The sequence below is a fragment of the Tenrec ecaudatus genome, unplaced genomic scaffold (assembly GCF_050624435.1).
Source record: "Tenrec ecaudatus isolate mTenEca1 unplaced genomic scaffold, mTenEca1.hap1 Scaffold_54, whole genome shotgun sequence".
In the NCBI taxonomy this organism is placed as follows: domain Eukaryota; kingdom Metazoa; phylum Chordata; class Mammalia; order Afrosoricida; family Tenrecidae; genus Tenrec; species Tenrec ecaudatus.
The window spans coordinates 27,290-44,922 of NW_027459454.1; the positions used below are offsets into that span (position 1 = coordinate 27,290).

General features: G+C 41.4%; 1 pseudogene; it reads right to left on the bottom strand.

The window, feature by feature from the left end:
* Positions 1 to 626: 626 nt before the first annotated feature.
* On the bottom strand, positions 627 to 14,483 carry LOC142436676 (inositol oxygenase pseudogene; annotated as a pseudogene).
* Positions 14,484 to 17,633: the final 3,150 nt, after the last annotated feature.

A 17,633-nucleotide genomic window follows, 5' to 3' on the forward strand; every position in this document is an offset into this window, starting at 1 on the left:
TATAATAACAGGCAGGAGCAAAGCGTGTTCTTGGAAACCAAGACCTCTGCCCTTGGAATCTTCTAGACCCAGTGAAACTTGGATGCCAAGATTCATGAAGATCTCCAGAAATACAGGCACTCTTGACTGTTGAAAAGAGACCCATCATACTAGATCCATTCAAGGATGCCACATTGTGTCATGTAAAATGAAGTAAATCAAGCCCCATTTCATTTAGTCCTATTCCCCTCATTGCCATCCTGTAGAATAAATTTTAACTGCTCTCGAAGTCACTCAAGGTTATACATCATTGGTTTCTTCACTTCTTGTCCCTAGTTTGAGGCCCCTTCTTAGAAAAACAGAAAACTTACACCCTTGCTGGTAATTGAAAACTTTTGTAATAAAGCCTATAGTCCCCAATGATGTATAAAAATAGCTTATTGTCACTGTCAATGCTGATGAATGGCAACCATGTAGGACAGAGTATACTGCCCTTATGGGTTTCCAAGATTGTACTTTTTTTTGACACTTTAAGGTCTTTATTGATGCAAACCTGAGCACAGTCAGGTGGGTGGGGTCTATCAAGGAAGTTGGGTGGGCCAGGCCTGTCTCCATGATCACAAGGTTGTCTTGGGCATGCAGGATGGTCACCAACTGAGGACTCTGGGGAAGTACTTGCCAATGAGCCCCTGGTAATAGGGGTGCAGTATGTCCACATCAGGCAGGTCTGGGCATTTGATGTAGAGTTCAAACTTGTTGAACTCCTGAACCCGGGGCGGCATGTTCAGGGCTACACAACTACCGGTAGTCACCACCGGTGTGCCACGCATAGAAGGAGTGGAACTAGAGGAAATTTGTTGAACTTCATCACTTGGTACATATACTCATCATGGCCCCAGTACATGAGGACATTCCCCAGGCTGCAGTGAGGCTGGTACATCCCAAGCTCAGAGCTGTATAGAGGATCCCTGAGGCCTGGATTGTCCTGGAAAGTTGAGTCGCAGAAGACCACAGAGGCCTGGGGCCAGCAGCCCACAGGATAGGTGTTTCTAACTACGGCCCACTGGGGCTCCTTGGCCAGGGGCAGCAACTTCCCCAAATTATGCAGCATCCCCACCAGGTACAACCAGTCCTTGTGGGGATGTGCCCTCTGGATGCCCTCCACAGTCTGGAAGGCATGGAAGGAGGTAGGGACGTCCACATCCGGATCCGACTCATCCACCAGCTGGTCCAGCAGGTCTATGGCCTCCAGGACTGTCATCTCCTTGGAGGAGCAGGTTCCGAAGTGGGCGTGCTTCCCTCTGATGAAGTCCACCACCTGGTGTGTGTGCATGAGTCTATAGCTGGCAAAGACGAGGTCCAGGAGCTGGCCACAAGTGTAGTTTCAGAAGATGGCCTTCCCCTTGCCCATTCTGGGCTCCATCTTCAGCTGGCCAACCATTGTGGGTTCCGGGAACTCTTCAAGAGTATGGAGCCAGAGAGAAACAGTGTATCCCACAACAGACCTAGCCAGTCTTATGTAATCATCCAAGACTGCAATACTTAATGGGAGTAGTAAGCCCCATCTTTCTCCCCTCTAAAAAACATTGGTATCACTTTTACACTGAATGGACATTTCCATTTTGCTTCAGTGGGCAGTATCATGTACCTTGGGAAACACTGCTGTATGTCTCTAGGGGAGCCGACTGTTATCTCTCTGAATCGCAGAAGCTGGTGGTTTTGAAGCCTCCAGCTCATGATAAATGGAGGAATAAGTCCACACTGGAGCACAGCTCCAACACTGACATCCTTACATGCCTGCCACACTACAGATAACCTCGACCCCAGCAAGTTGATACACATAATGAAGAATTACACAAAGAGAAGATGTAAGACACACCAAGTCCCTGAATAGGTATTGAGGTGTTAAAGAGATTGAGGGTAAACAGGACACCCTAATCTGGATACTCTGTTTATATTGAGTAGAGCAACTATATCCATATGTTCATAATGCAAAATAGAGTGACCTCAATTCACAATGGCCTCAAGGAGAGCCAAGTTTAAGGACCCAGGCCTTCAACTTCTTGGCCCCTCCAAACTTAGCTTCTCAGGACCATTTAGAGCAGTGGTTCTCAATCTTCTTAATACCATGACCATTTAATACAGTTCCCCCAACCATACAATTATTTCCATTGCTACTTTATAACTATAATTTTACTACTGTTATGAATCAGGAGACCCCTGTGAATGTGTCGTTTTACCCCCAAAGGGGTGGCAATCCACAGGGTGAGACCCACTAATGTAGACAGTTTTCATGTTACTGCATATTTCAGCTCACAGTTGCAGAGGCTGACAAGGCTCAGATTCCTGTCCTGACTCTTATCCTAGATCAAGTATATCCAGTGGCTGATGAATGCAAGATGGGAGGTAAGATGGCAGACTTCTTTCTCAAGCAAATTGAGACCGACAACTTCCAGAAACACAATTACAGGATTTTGTCTCAAGTCCCCAAACCTTCAGGTCAGATGAAGTGTCCAGGTCCAGAACAAAGCTAAAGACCATTCAGAGAATCCTTTTAAATGATAAGACCACACCCACAAGGAAGCTATCTTCCTCCTCATTGGCTGCTCACAGTAGGTCTCATCATGAAAGAGATGGCATTCTATGAACTCTTATCAACCAGGCGGATTCCATCATCATGAACCAATGCCTTAGAATCCTGACTCAGCCATGATACACAAAGTTTCAGTCATCACACCTTACTGTGATTCAAAGAATATAAAAAATTGTGAGGAATGTGTTGGAGGGTGAGAGTGAATTAAGCAATTGGTTAAGAAATGACTTTATCACCCAGATGCTCATATATGAAATCTGGTTCAGTCATTGTGGATATTTATCTGTGTAGCTCATTTTCCATAGTTCAAGCTTATACCCTCTGTGCCTCTTCAAACTTATGAAAAAGAGTAGAAGTCCCACTTAGGACTTCTAAGTCCCTCTTTGGACTGGCCATCTTTCCAGGAGTGGATGACCTCATCAAGCCCCGCCAATCAACTGATAGGTTTGAATATGTGGTCTCTCTAGCAGAGAAAGATAAAACTCACCTCCCTTTAAAAGTTAGAGCATTGGAAGTCCTAGAGAGGTCTTCTTAGTCCCGTGTGGTAGATGTAAGTCATTAAAGAACACAAAGACGAGTGTTTAATTTCTGCTATAGATTATGAATATACTCTGACACTTATATAATGGTCCAACAGGGAAGAACTTATGTGGTAAACCAATAATTTGTCACAAATGTAGTTGATTCTTCATAGGTGTCACTGAGTCAGTTCTAGCTCATAGCAAACCTGTGTCTAACAAAAAGGGACATGACTCAGTCCTTTGCCATTCTGACAATGTTCTCATGTTTGAGCCCATTTTTTGCAGCTCCTGCATCAGTCCATCTCATTGAGGAGATTTCTTTATCATTCACTTGCCCTAATTTCCCCAATGTGATGTCTTTCTTTAGGGACTGGTCTCTCCTGATAACATGTGCAAAGTACATAAGCAAAATATCGCCATCTTTGCCTTTAAGGAGCACTGTAGCCATGTTTCTTCAATGGCACATTTGTTTTAACTTTTGGCAGTCCATGGTACTTTTAATGTTCTTTTGCCTTTACTATATTCTAATACGTTGATTCTTCTTCAGTCTTCCTTTGTATGCATTGAAGAATGTTCAACTTTCACATTCACTTTTCACAGGCAATTGAAAATACTAAGGCTGTACATTTATTCAATTACCTTTTCTTAATTGTGTTTTAAATATATTATCCTGGGCTGAATCAATGACACTATAAACAAAATTACCTTATGCTTCAAAGAGATGATTGATAAAGTTATCTGCCATAAAATAACAAGATGTCTCTAAGGTGAACCAGAGGTGAATAGAATAAACAGAGTAAGGGATGGATGTGGAGCTCATAATTAACCCAAGCTACATTCTAAGAACAGTTAATTCTTACAAAATTCCCTTTTGAAGGAAATACAGAAGATGTAGTTGCTACAGCAAAGTGTGGTGAAGAAATTAGATGGTATCTATCAGAAACAATAGTGTCTCGAATCTTAAGTCTTGTTTTCAAACAAGCAGTGATCTAAGTGTACCATCAACTAAGCCCACATGGAAGAATAACATCAACATATGTGATCCAAGGATTGTCAATAGTAACATCCAATTCTGCAGCAGAGAATGGTATCAGAGCTCATTTTTTTTCCTAATAACCATTGTCTGTGCCTCTTTTTAAAATCATTTTATTAGGGGCTCATACAACTCTTATCAAAACCCACACGTGCATCAATTGTGTAAAGCACATTTTTACATTCATTGCCCTCAGTATTCTCAAAATATTAACTCTTCACCTAAGCCCCTGGCATCAGTCCCTCATTTATCCCCTCCCTCACCACTCCCTCATGACCCCTTGATAATTTAGAAATCACTATTTTGTCATATTTTGCACGATCCAATGTCTCTCTTCACGCATGTTTCTGTTGTCCGTCCCCATAGGAGGAGGTTATATGTAGATCCTTATAATTGGTTCCCCCTTCCCAACCCACCCTGCCTCCACCCTCTCAGTATCACCACTCACACCACTGGTCCTGAAGGGAATAATCTACCCTGGATTCCCTGTGTTTCCAGTTCCTATTTGTAACAGTGTACACCCTCTGTTCTAGCCAGATTTGTAAGGTAGAATTGGGATCATGATAGAGTGTTTGGGGGTCTGGGGATCATTTAGGAACTATGCTCCATTGTTGCTGCACGACATCCTGTCTGGTTCATCTCCTCCCTGAGACAATGTAAGGGGTTGTCCAGTGACCTACAAATGGGCTTTGGGTCTCCAGTCTGCACTCCTCCCCTCCCCCCGGCATTCACAGTGATATGATTTTTTTGTTCTGATGATGCCTGATAACTGATCCCTTCAACACCTCATGATCGCACAGGTTGGTGTGCTTCTTCTATGTGGGCTTTGTTGCTTCTGAGCTAGATGGCTGCTTGTTTACCTTCAAGCTTTATGACCCCAGACACTATATCTTTTGATCGCCAGGCACCATCAGTTTTCTTTACCACATATGCTTATGCACCCATTTGTCTTCAGTGATCATATCATGGAGGTGAGCACAGAATGATATGATTTTTTATTCTTTGATGCCTGATAACTGATCCATTCGGCACCTCATGATCACGCAGACTGGTGTGCTTCTTCTATGTGGGCTTTGTTGCTTCTGAGCTAGATGGCTGCTTATTTACCTTCAAGCCTTTAAGACCCCAGCCGCTGTATCTTTTGATAGCTGTGCACCATCAGCTTTCTTCATCACATTCACTTATTCACCCGCTTTGTGTTCAGTGATTGTGTCGAGAGGGTGAGGATCATTGAATGTTAGTTTAATAGAACAAAATATTCTTGCATTGAGGGAGTATTTGAGTGGAGACCCAATGTCCATCTGCTACCTTAATACTAAACCTATACATATATGCACAGAGATGTATTTCCCCATTATTATATATAAATGTATATATAAATATTTACATGCCTTTATTTAGACCTCTATAAATGCCCTTTGCCTCCTAGCTCTTTCCTCTATTTCCTTTGACTTTCCTCTTGTCCGACTATCATGCTCAGTCTTCATTTGGGTTTCAGTAATTCCTCTTGGTTGCATTACCCTTGACCACGCCCTAACAAGTTTTTAAACACTGATTTTAAGAAGGCTATGGATGACAGTCAAAGACCAAAACACATTTGCAGGATTTATACATGCAATAAGTCTCTGTGATTTCTGTCTGACCATAATTAAGGTATAGGAATAACCTGGCTATCAATCAGAGATGATAATAGTAGATTGAAATAAAAACTCTGACTTGAATAATTAAAAACATTATTTGATCTCCCTTTCAGTACTCTTTGATCTTAATCTTGTTTTTCTATACTTTCTGTTTTTGCTTTTTGAATTGCAGTTTGTCCTTGTTGTTGTTATAGTTAGCAGCCATCTTGACTCTTTTATATATTTTTCTATGTAGTTTTGCTATATAGAACCCAGGGTGGGTGACTCTGTAGAAACTATAACTACATTAGGGGTCCTGGAAGGCACAACATGGAATGTGGGAGCTAGTGGGGAGTTGATATCAAATAAAAGAAGGAAGAAAATGCTTGAAGCTGATTGTGATAGTCACATGATATGACAACTATTGAATGATGTGTCTGGATTATGTCCTAATAAAAGAGTTTGAGGGGGTAAACAAGAAACAGAAAATAACAAATCTCTGGCAGGTGTACCTTATGATCCTCAAGGTAACATCCTTTTATTCAACACTTTCAAGAAGTCTTATGCAGCAGATTCATCCAATCCAATGGTTCACTTGATTTCTTGACTTTTGCTTCTGTTGTGGTTTGAAATGAATGACAGCCACTATAATGTTACGATAATTTAAAAGAGTCTTTATTCGGTTATAACCGGACTGCTAGAATTTAAAAGCGATTCTTTGGTTGGAGTCCCGAGTAGACATTTCAGTCCATCTATAAAGGCAAAAACTCATTTATCATTTGTCTAGGACTTATGCAAGCATGGACAGAAGCAGAAAGCAATATTAATGTTAGTATTCTTTAAAGCTAGTGAGCATTACACAGTATAGCACTGATTATAACATTCTGTTTAATAACATAAAAATAGGAATCTACTGGTTACAACATTAAAAGCAAAAATATTATTAATTACAATGTTCTGATCCGGAGAACATGAGTGCATTCCAAAATTATTCTCTAGCGGGACTTTCCCAGATGAGAGGGGAACGGAGCAGGTCATCCAGCAGTCAAAAGATGGCATATCAGTGGCTAACACTAGTATGTCTCACTTCCATGAGCACTTATTGTGCATGCCAGCCAGATGAAATTATTGACAATACCAATATATTATTGATTTCTCATTATATTACTTATTAGTCCACTTATGAGGAGTTTGGTCTTCTTTATAATGAGTTGTAGTCCATGCTGAAGGCTGCAGTATTTGACCTTTATCAGCAAATGTTTCAAGCCAATCTTCAATCAAGCAAGGTTTTGTCACTTGCATATGGAAGGTTGTTAATATGATTTTTTCCCAAACCTGATGCCACGTTTTCCTTCAAAAAATTCCAGCATCTCAGATTACTTTGTCAGAATATACATTTAATAAGTATGGGGAGAGGATAAAATCCTATCACATTTGTTGGGAGCCGATAGCCATTAAGACTCTGGCCTCAGACACGTAGGAGAAACTTGGCCGCTTTCTAACAGCAAGGCTTTGTTTCCTGCCCAACTTCGCCCCCACATTCCAAACTACGTGCTCAGTAGCATGAGAAATTGCGATAACTGACCTTGTTGCCATTAGTCAAAGTACTGAGCACCCATTGAACTGCAGATATACCATATTAGGAACATCGTGATAAGTTCACCCGGTAAGCCTTGATTTGCATGCGGACGTCGCCACGGACGTCTTTGAGTACTGTTGCGCACCCTTTGTACCTTATTGGGAACATGTGGCTGATTAGTTGTTGTACAGTGTGCGGTTGTTACACAGTGTCCTTCATTGGAATATGTGCCTCCCACTTCCTTCTCTGTTGTGAATATATACCCAGAGTTTTGGCAAAATAAACGGGCTTGATCAGCACTTGTCTTGCCCCACGTCTCTGTGTCTTTTTGCCATCCAGGTTCGTTGCCTCTCCAGGTCACCGCGTGAGGGTCTCGCTGGACGAGACCCTAACACACATTGGAAAAGAACTAAAACCCGAGAAATAAAATCATCAGCATACAGACAACTGATCTTTGACAAGGACCAAAAGATATCAAATGGGAAGCAGATGCCCTCTTCAACAAGTGGTGCTGGAAAGAATGGATATCTACCTGCAGAAAGATGAAGCAAGACCCTTATCTCACTCCGCGCACAAGATTAAACTCAAGGTGGATCACAGACCTTGTGGTAAAACCCCAAACTATTAGGACAATCAATGAGGGAATTGCGACCAACCTGAGAACTTTGGTGCAGGGAATATCTAGGCTATCGGATATAGGTAAGGACACAAATACAGTTGAGTCACTAATTGGCAAGAGGGGTATACCGAAGATAAAATGCCTGTGTACATCGAATGAATTCAGCAAGAGAGTAATGAGAGTGCTGACAGACTGGGAAAATATCTTTAGTAATGACACATCAGACAAACGCCTTATTAAAATTTATAATACTCTGCTTGCTTAAAAAAAAAACAAACCACCTAATTACCCACTGAGGAGATGGGCAAAGGACCTGAACAGAAATTTCACAAGGGCAGAAATCTGAATACCCAGTAAATATGAGAAAATGTTCCTGATCATTAGCCATCAGAGAAATACCAATTAGAACAACTGTGAGATACCACCTAACACCCTCAAAGATAGCCAGAATTCTATCAATTCACAAAATCAGAGAGTAACAAGTGTTGGAGTGGCTGTGGTGAGATGTGAACATTGGTCCACTGCTGGTGGACTTGTATGTATGTACAGCCATTATGGAATTAGATTTGGTGAAGTGTAAAAGAGATGGAAATCAAGCTACCATAGGACCTAGCAATTCCCCTATTTGGCATATCCTCAGAAGAGGCAATAAATGAACCACAGTCAGATATCTGTGCCCCAGTGCTCATCATGGCATAGTTCACAATCGCACGAAGTTGGAAACAACCCAAATTTCCATCAACAGATGAATGGATTCAAAAACTGTGGTACATGCATACACTGGAGTACTACACATGCCTGAAAAGCAGTGATGAATGCATGAAGCACATTGCCGCATGGGAAAAATTGGAGGAAATTATGTGAAGTGAAATAAGCAAAGGGTAAAAGGAGAAGTAAACCATAAGTCCACTTAAGTAAGCTTAAAAGGCAAAAGAGATATAGGGGGAAAGTTACTATATGAATACATTCCTGGGGTGAAGTCCAGGTTAGTATGGCAGGGGCCAGACCCAATCCAGGGATACATATGACAGTCAATGAAAAAGGAGGGGAAAAGCAAGAAAAGTGGGGGGAGGCATGGGTAGTAGGGGAACAGGGCACTAATACATCCAAGGGGAGGGTATTGTTTAAATCTTCACAGGAGTGAGAGAGAGGGACCAGACCTCAACCTGGTGTGCCAAGACATGAATTCAACATACTGGCATGATGCAGCAGTCCAATAGAGAGGTCTTCAGGGGAAGCCCCAATCCCAGCTACATGTCCAGCCTCCCTGCCTGAAGAATCATCAGTCTGATGGTTCCCAGGGTGACTGATGGAGAGCACTGAAGGAAAATGGACTACAAAGGACAACACTGAAGCTACAGCTCTGGGAGAGGGGCACTTCTGAACAGAGCACATGGGAGCAAACTATGAGTGAAAGAGAGAGTAGAACACACCCCTGGTCCACCAAGCCCAAGGATGATATTCCTGCTGGGAGCAGCCAATGCACAGAGAGGGCCATAGGGCTGGCCTCAGCACGAGACACGATTTCCATCAGTGACCCATAGCGCTACAGGGCATAACACCGAAGACACGGTGTGAGAATTGTCTCCAATCTGACCCTACCACACCGGGCAGAAACACTAAGGGTGTTTGACAGAGCAACAAGGGGAGTAAAGCAATGAAGTCCCTGAGGAATCCCAAAAATGGACTTTGGAGCCAGGGTGTAACATCCCATGAGACTCGACTGGCAAACACTCATAATAGTCAACAAACAAACCGGGAACTATTTATAGACTTCTTTTTTGCTGTTGGTTTGTTTTGTTGTTTTCTTTTTGTGCTTAATATTGTTCTTGCATGTCTATATAGATAAGGTAGGCGGGGTAAACAATCCTGAGGAGAAAATAACAGGACTGATGGTTCCGGAAGGGACACAGGAGATGGGGAGGCAGGGGAAAGAAAGGGGGGAGCCAACAAAAGCAGGATAGGAGAGCAACAAGTGATGTAAACTTGATGGTGAGGAAGGCGCAGGAGGCCTGATGGCGTTTGATTAAGTGCAATGTATCCACGAGGAATTACTGAAAACCAAATGAAGGTTGAAAATGATAGTGGGACAAGAGGAAAGTAAAAGGAAATAGGGAAAAGAACTAGGAGGTAAAGGACACGTAGAGAGGTCTAAATAGAGGTATGTATTTATATATAATGATCAGTAAATAGATCTATTCAAGTACTCCCTCAATGCAAAAATAGTTTGTTCTAATAACTTGCCATTCTTTGGTGCTCACCTTCCTGACTCAATCACTGAAGGCAAAATGGGCACATTAAAAAATGTGATGAAGAAAGCTGATGATGCCCAGATATCAAAAGATATAGCATCTAGGGTCAGGAAGGCTTGAAAATTTAAAAAGCGTCAATTTAGCTGAGAAGGAATAAAGACCACATGGAAGAAGCACACCAGCCTGTGTGATCATGTTGTGTCAATGGGATCAACTATCAGGCATCAAAGACCCAGAACAAAAAACCATATCACTGTGAAACCCAAGGCCATCTGTAGACAATTTGACACCCCCTCACAGAAGGGTCACAAGTAAGAGATGAGCCAGTCAGGGTGAAATATAGCACCAATGAAACATACTACTTTCCTCTAGTTATTCAGTGCTTCTTCTCCTCCTCCCCATTATCATGACCCCAATTCTAGCTTACAAATGCAGCTAGACAAGAGCATGTACACGATACAGATAAGAGCTGGAAACACAGGGATCCACGGCAGATAACCCCTTAGGACCCATAATGATGGTACCTATACCAGGAGGGGAAGGGGAAGGTGGGAGTAGAAAGGGGAAAGCGATCACAGTGATCTACATGTAAACCTCTCCCAGGAGGAGGACCAACAGAAAAGTGGGTGAAGGGAGACAGCGGTTGGTGCAAGTCATGCAAAAAGTAATAATTTATAAATAATCAAGATTTCATGAGGGAAGGAGGGTGGGGAAAGGAGAAATGAGAAGCTGATACCAAGGGTTCCAGTAGAAAGAAAATATTTTGAAAATGAAGATGGCAGCATATGCACAAATGGGCTTGACACGATGGATGTATGTATGGATTATCTTTAAGCTGTAAGAACTGCCAATAAAGTTATTTTTAAAAATTCTTGTAACATACTTTCCTGATTTTAAACCATTCCGTATTCCCTTGTTCTGTTTGCACAGCAGCCTCTTGATCCACGGACAGGTTCCTCTTGGGTGCAATGGAGTGTTCTCTAATGCCCATTCTTCCCAAGGCCATCCAGAGTTTGTTCTAAACCACACTGCTCCTGTGTTGTAGGTAGCTGAAATTTATTGTTTCCTCACCTCCCACTGATGTGTATATCTGAAAAATTGGGTATGTCCTAGAAGTGGTGGTGGATTTCAGCTGAAATCTGCTCAACCTCAAACGGCATTCTCATTATTTGGGCCAGATGGTTTCTCTGAGATGTCTCAGATTCTCTGGAAATATCTTGGACTTGACACATTTCTTTAGGGACCTGGAAGATGAAAACTAAGACTCTAAATGTGAAATAGAGACAAGGACCTTGCCTCGGGGACAGCAAACAGATAATGCCATCCCTTACAGCCAGTCATGTAAAACTTTATCTTTCTACCCACCAAAATTGGAAGAATAGGCATTTTTTGCATGTGAAAGCATTATATATGTTGTATTTATTTCTTGAATAATGAGCATAAGTAACATTAGATATGCAAGTCTGTTTTTGCGTGAATTGAGTGTGTTCTATATTGGATTTTGAAGATATGGATTTATTGCTCTATTCAATATAAACAGGGCAAACAGATTCGGATGCATTTTCACCCTCTATCTCTTTCACATCTCAGTACCTTTTCCGGGTCCTCGGTGTGTTTTAATATCTTACTGATTTACAGAGATACATTAACTGTATCAACTTGCTGGGATCATAATTCTCAGTGGTGTGAAAGTTTTGTAATTGTGTCAATTTTGAAGTCTGGTCGAGTAGTGGGCAGAGTTTGTCTATTAATCCAGAGTTGACAGCTTCAAATTGAGTAGGTCTCTAATTGAGAAAGATAAGAAGTCTGCTCCTATAACGGCATAGTGCAGTGTTTACTGAAGTACCTGATACTGCCCCTTGAGGGGAAATGGAATGGTGCACGTGTATTTTATGGGAGAAATATGTGGTTCCCATAAGGAATTAGAAACTCAAGGGCAGTTCTACCCTGTCCTAAATAGTCACCATTAGTATACTCAGACAAGGGGCAGTGAGATTTTTTGTAATACTTTATTCTGGATTATGGGCTATAGTAAAAACGTTTCAATAGTCAGCAAGGATGTGGGGAATTTTTTCCATTTTCCTGCTAGGGGGCATGCAAAAGGGCCACTAAGTTTGGGAGCATATGATTGACAGCACTAGTTCTAGGGAACAGTTCTAATCTGTTCATAGGTTGGCTGTGAGGGAGAATGGACACCATATTACTGGGTTTTAGTTTATTTTACATTTCTGGTATAATGTGGCCTCAGAGAATGGATCAGTTGGGATGGGATCATGTATGATCATATTCCGTGGTAAAGGGATTCAGGCTATGATAGCAAATCCTTTATCCCCTCATAATCTTTTCTGACCTAGATGTAAGGGGATTTTCCTGAGGTGTGGCTCCAGAACATTTCATCTCTGATCTGATTACAGCAAGAAAGGAGACCTGGATCAGAGCTCTGTGGACTAGCAGTCTCTATGCAGTGAACCTCCCAGATTCAAGGTAATGCTGAAGCATACATCTATGGTGCTGTCTAGGGCAGATTAAGCCCACAGACATTGCAAGCAGACAAGGACCTTGCCCAGACACAACAGAATAAGAGAGCCTTATCCTATGACTGATGGGATATGTAACAAAAGATATGAAATTCTACCCACCTAATCTATAAGAAAGTTAATTTTGAATGAAAAAAAAACAGTTAATGATGCTTCCTTCATAAACACACTTAATAACTAAGGAAATGTGCTGGAATCTTCTCCAGAGATCAATAATCTAAACACATCTGGTTTGGGATGCAGTAATGGTTACTGTACTATAGAGAGATGGAGCTCTTTTCATTAGGTATTGGGCTTTTAATACACAGTCAAGGCAGAGTTGATTAGGTATTGGGTTATTAATCCCAAGGTCAGTGCTTTGAATTTACCAGCCAATACCCAGGGCAGATATGGGGTCATATACTCCTGGAATGATTTACAATATCATAAGACCAACAGTAGCCCTCATGGCAGAGTGGGTAACAGGTGGGCTGTGTACCCCGAGGTCTACAGTTCCCAACAGTCTGCTGTCCCAAGGGTGAAAGACAATGCTATCTGAGCCTGTAAAGAATTACAGTCTCAGAATCCCACAGGCGTCATTCCTCCTATGAGGTTGTGTGGCCTGAGAACTGAATGGAAAGCAGTGAGTCTGAGTCTGCTTGTTAAGTCAAAGGGGAACTTCCCCTATTTTCTATAAAGCTGCTCTGAGTAGCAATAGGCATCATGGTAGTGAATTTGTGCTAAGGGCCAGAGCCAGAGTTGACTTTTCAAAATGTCAAAACCATATGGCGTATAAGAGATCCAGTTAGATGAAGCTATTTCTGGAAGGGTTTTGCTCGTTCCTCCTTCCCTTTCACACTTTTCTGTTATTGAAATCACTTGGGTTGGTGGCACAGTGGATAATGTTTAATGGCTGCGGTTTTATGCTGACTTGGCTGGGCCAGGATTCTCAGAAGTTTAGGAATTACGAATGAGCTTAGGTGACAGTGTTCGATATAATGCCATCACTTCCATGAAGAGATTTGCTGTCAGCAGCCAAGTAGTGGGAGGTGTTATCCTGTTGGGTGTGGTTTTCCCCGTATAAATTCAAGTACATTCTATCTGCAGCTTTTGTCCAGTTCTGGGGACTTCCTAGACGTGTGGATCTCCAGATGTGAGAGAGCATCTTGACATATTTCATATATAGCTTGGATTCATCAATCTGCACAGCCATGAGGAAGGAGCCTACCATCTGACCTTCCCTTCTTATTTCATTGTGCATTCGACCTACTTGAGTCAAGAGAAGGGTCCAGACTGATATCTGAGCCTTGCCAGCCTCTACAACTGTGAATTGAAAAGGTGAGTAGTATGACTAGAAGGTTTCCTAACTATTTCTGACACAGGTGGCAGGATGGGAGAAAAACTGGACTTCCCAATCTAGTACAGTGCATAATCTTGAAACTCCACAAGAGAAATTCTCCCCTTTCCTATAGGATCTCTAGTAGTCAGCATTGACTCCAAACCTTCCAGTGAGTAAGGGTTCTGGGACGAAGGTTGTGGAGGGCTGGGCTCTCCCTGAGCTTTGAGCAGATGACTTATCATTCATAGTCCAGGATACCTTTTGGAGCAGATTGATCAGAATGAGCTCAGGGACTCACACAGTATTTTGGAGTTTTCCATGCAGAGTTTGTTGCTAAGTGAGGTTTCACCGATTGCCTCTCTGAAATAGAAATTTCCCCACCATTGTTCTTGGCAGCTGTTGCCCAGATATATCGAGAGACATTGAAAGTCATGGTGGAGAGCTGGCCCTTCATCTCGCTGCCCCTGGTTGTTCTAGTGACAATCTCACAGGACATCTTTTGCTTGTGAGAGGCAGTTGTCTTCATATTCTAAGTTTCAAGAGTATTTAGATAACATTTGATAATTGGTTGTTTTTAATTTATGGTGGCCCGTGTTTTCCGGAGAAGAACCGTGCCTCATAGTGTTTTCAGAGATTGCTTTTTCAAAAGTAAGTCACCAGGCCTCGCTCTTAAAGTGTCTCTGAGGAGAAACCAACTATCTTCTAAGTTAGCTGCTAATCATTTTATCTGTTTGAATTATTAGGAGTTCCAACTTTAAAGAATTTACCATGAATTTCACACTTATTCAAGGAGAAAAATGGCACACGGTGATGTTTTTATTTTGGAGGTTTTAAAGAATTTTTCCTAATTCTTCCATTTAAGATTTTTAGGTTGACATTCATATTTGTTTTGTTTCATTTTTTAGTAAAATTCTCCAAGCTTTTAGGAAAAATGGGCATTGCAGTTAGTTTGCTGCTACTGGTGTTTCTGAGTTGATTACTAGGCGTGGTATAAGAGTGGATCAATTAGAAATCGGGTGGAGATAACACAGGCCTAAATAAGAGACTGCGATAGGATTTTCACATTGGAATCTGGGTAGGTCTAACCCATTAAGAATTGTGCTGGGAGATTTGCTTTTCTGTGGTGAGGCTTTTAGATGCAAAATTCATAAATTCTATTTATGGATCCTAAAATGTCTGACTTTGACTGTAAGTCTTAGGCTGTTGTTGTTAAGGGCTATGGAATTGTTCCTGGCTCATACTTACCCTCAGAACTGACTCATAGTTATTCTATGTCAAAATGGAGGAAATACTGCACAATCCATGGCCATCCTCACAGTTGCTATATTGGAGATCCTTGCTGCAGTTATCATGTCAATCCTGCTCAAATAAATGTTTATACTAATCAGTGCTATAAAACCATTGATGTAATTATTCAACTTGTTATTTTCATCTTAAATATGCAATTCATTATATGAAACCCAATTCCCGGAGTCATGAAATTTGGCTATAAACTATCTCCTAGCTGTCCACACTTTTACAGTTTTGTGCTTGGGCCCTTGATGCATCTTTGTGTTGTTTCTAGGTGTCATTGAGTGTGTTCTGAAGCATAGTAACCCCAGATACAACAAGACGTAATGCTGCCCAGTCCTGTGCCAGCCTCACACTTGTTTTGCTTGATTCCATTGTTGCAGCCACTGTGTTCATCCATCTTGTTGTGTGTGCATTCCATCATGTTGGGAGCTTTTCACTTTTCTCCAGACCCTTCACTCTGCCAAATATGCTGTGCTCTCCAGAGACTATTCTCTTTTGACGACATGCCCATGTTGGCTTTGCTTGTCTCTAAAGGCATATGGGTCTTCCTACTTTCAAGACAGTGGGTGTTCTATTGGCAGTTTATGGTACTTTCAAATTCTTGGCTGGCACCACAATTCAAATGGATTGATTCTTCTATCTTCCACATTTACAGGATTAGCTTTAGAACTAGATTGGTTTCTTCTAAAATCCAGTGAAAATTACATTAAAATAATTATATAATTGTTATGTAGCACACCCCATTACAAACCTGATAAATTTGCCTCATAATGTAACTGAGAGAGCGTGGCTTCAGGCTGTACCCAGACAGGTTTTCATATCTGGATTCTAATCATTTTAGGTCCTGCAGTCGGATTGCTTTCCAGGGTGCCAACTCTAGACTGGTGAATCCCCTGAAGTCTGATTCAAGGATTTGGAACCTGCCAAATGCTGTTACTGGTAAGTTCTTTTTCTTTTTAAAAAAAATAATTTAATGTGGGCTCTTACACATATTGCAACAATCCATAAGCCAACTACATTAAGCAAAATTGTACACATGCTGCCATCATTATTTTGCAAATATGATCTCTCTACTTGATGCCTTGTATCAAGACATCTTTTATCCCTTCCTTCCCCCAGTAAGTTATTTTCCTGGGCATGATCTTTCTGTCTGACATAGGCATGACCCACTCATGACAATTACTGGACCTTCTCTCATGCCAATCCTGTGATGTTTCTTGTCTCTTCTCCAAAATATGATTTTTTGAGGGGGGTCATGATCCCTTATTTTGGTGTTATTAGAGGCTCTCAAATTGGTCTGCATAATATTGGCCCTCCTTTAGGACACACAGATATGCTATAAGGTCCTCACAGTGGTTATGCTTTAGCCTGTTGTTGCAGTCACTGTGTGGATGCGCCTCCTTTGGGTCTTATGCTTAACCTAGCAAGATGTTCTATTCAAGACTGGTCTCACTGGAAGACATATTCAGATTCTATGAAACAATGTATCCTACCACACGAAGGCTGATTGGACAAGAATACTGTCAGAATATGAAATCTAAAGCCTAAAGGTGTGAGGCTTTATTGGTGGATAGCAGGATACACTCTCTGGGATTGAAAAGTCCGCTGCGGAATCAAGATATTGCTCGATGCACAGAAATAGATTTACTTCACCGTAACTTTACCTTGTTAGTGACAGTTGCTTTCATAGTGTAAGTTTGAAGTTCTTTTTTTTAATGTATTGTGAAATATTTATTTCTAATTACAAATAAATGAAATTTTGTCTTGAAGCATGGTGTAGCATGGGTAACAGTCTTAATATAACAACAGTAAATGACATTGTTACATTTAGCGACAGTGTGCGTAAAAAGCCAACTGTAAGTGTGAAGGTTGAGATCGCTTCTCTCTCACCAGATCAGAAATTCTCAGGCAGTCTTTGCAAGAGCCCAATAAAGACCATCTTTCATAACAAGTGTACTTATGTATTTAGACTTGATAACCAACAAGCTGGAAAACCCTGTTTCACAAAGATATGATGTTGGAAATGAAAGAAGAAGGTGTAACACAGTATCAGACCGAATAGGATATGACTGCACACACATGATCCAGAATTTTATAACTGGCATTGTAGAGAAATCAGTTCTTGCTGCATCACTGTTAATAAGTTCAATGAACTCCTCTTGTGCTGTCTCAAGAGCATCTTCAACTTTGACTGTGAATGGGCTTCTGGGAAGTGTAAATGGGGTGTCAGGTAGATTTGGAAAGTACTAGAAAATTTCATCTGCAAGCATGTGCAAGTGTTCTTTCACAG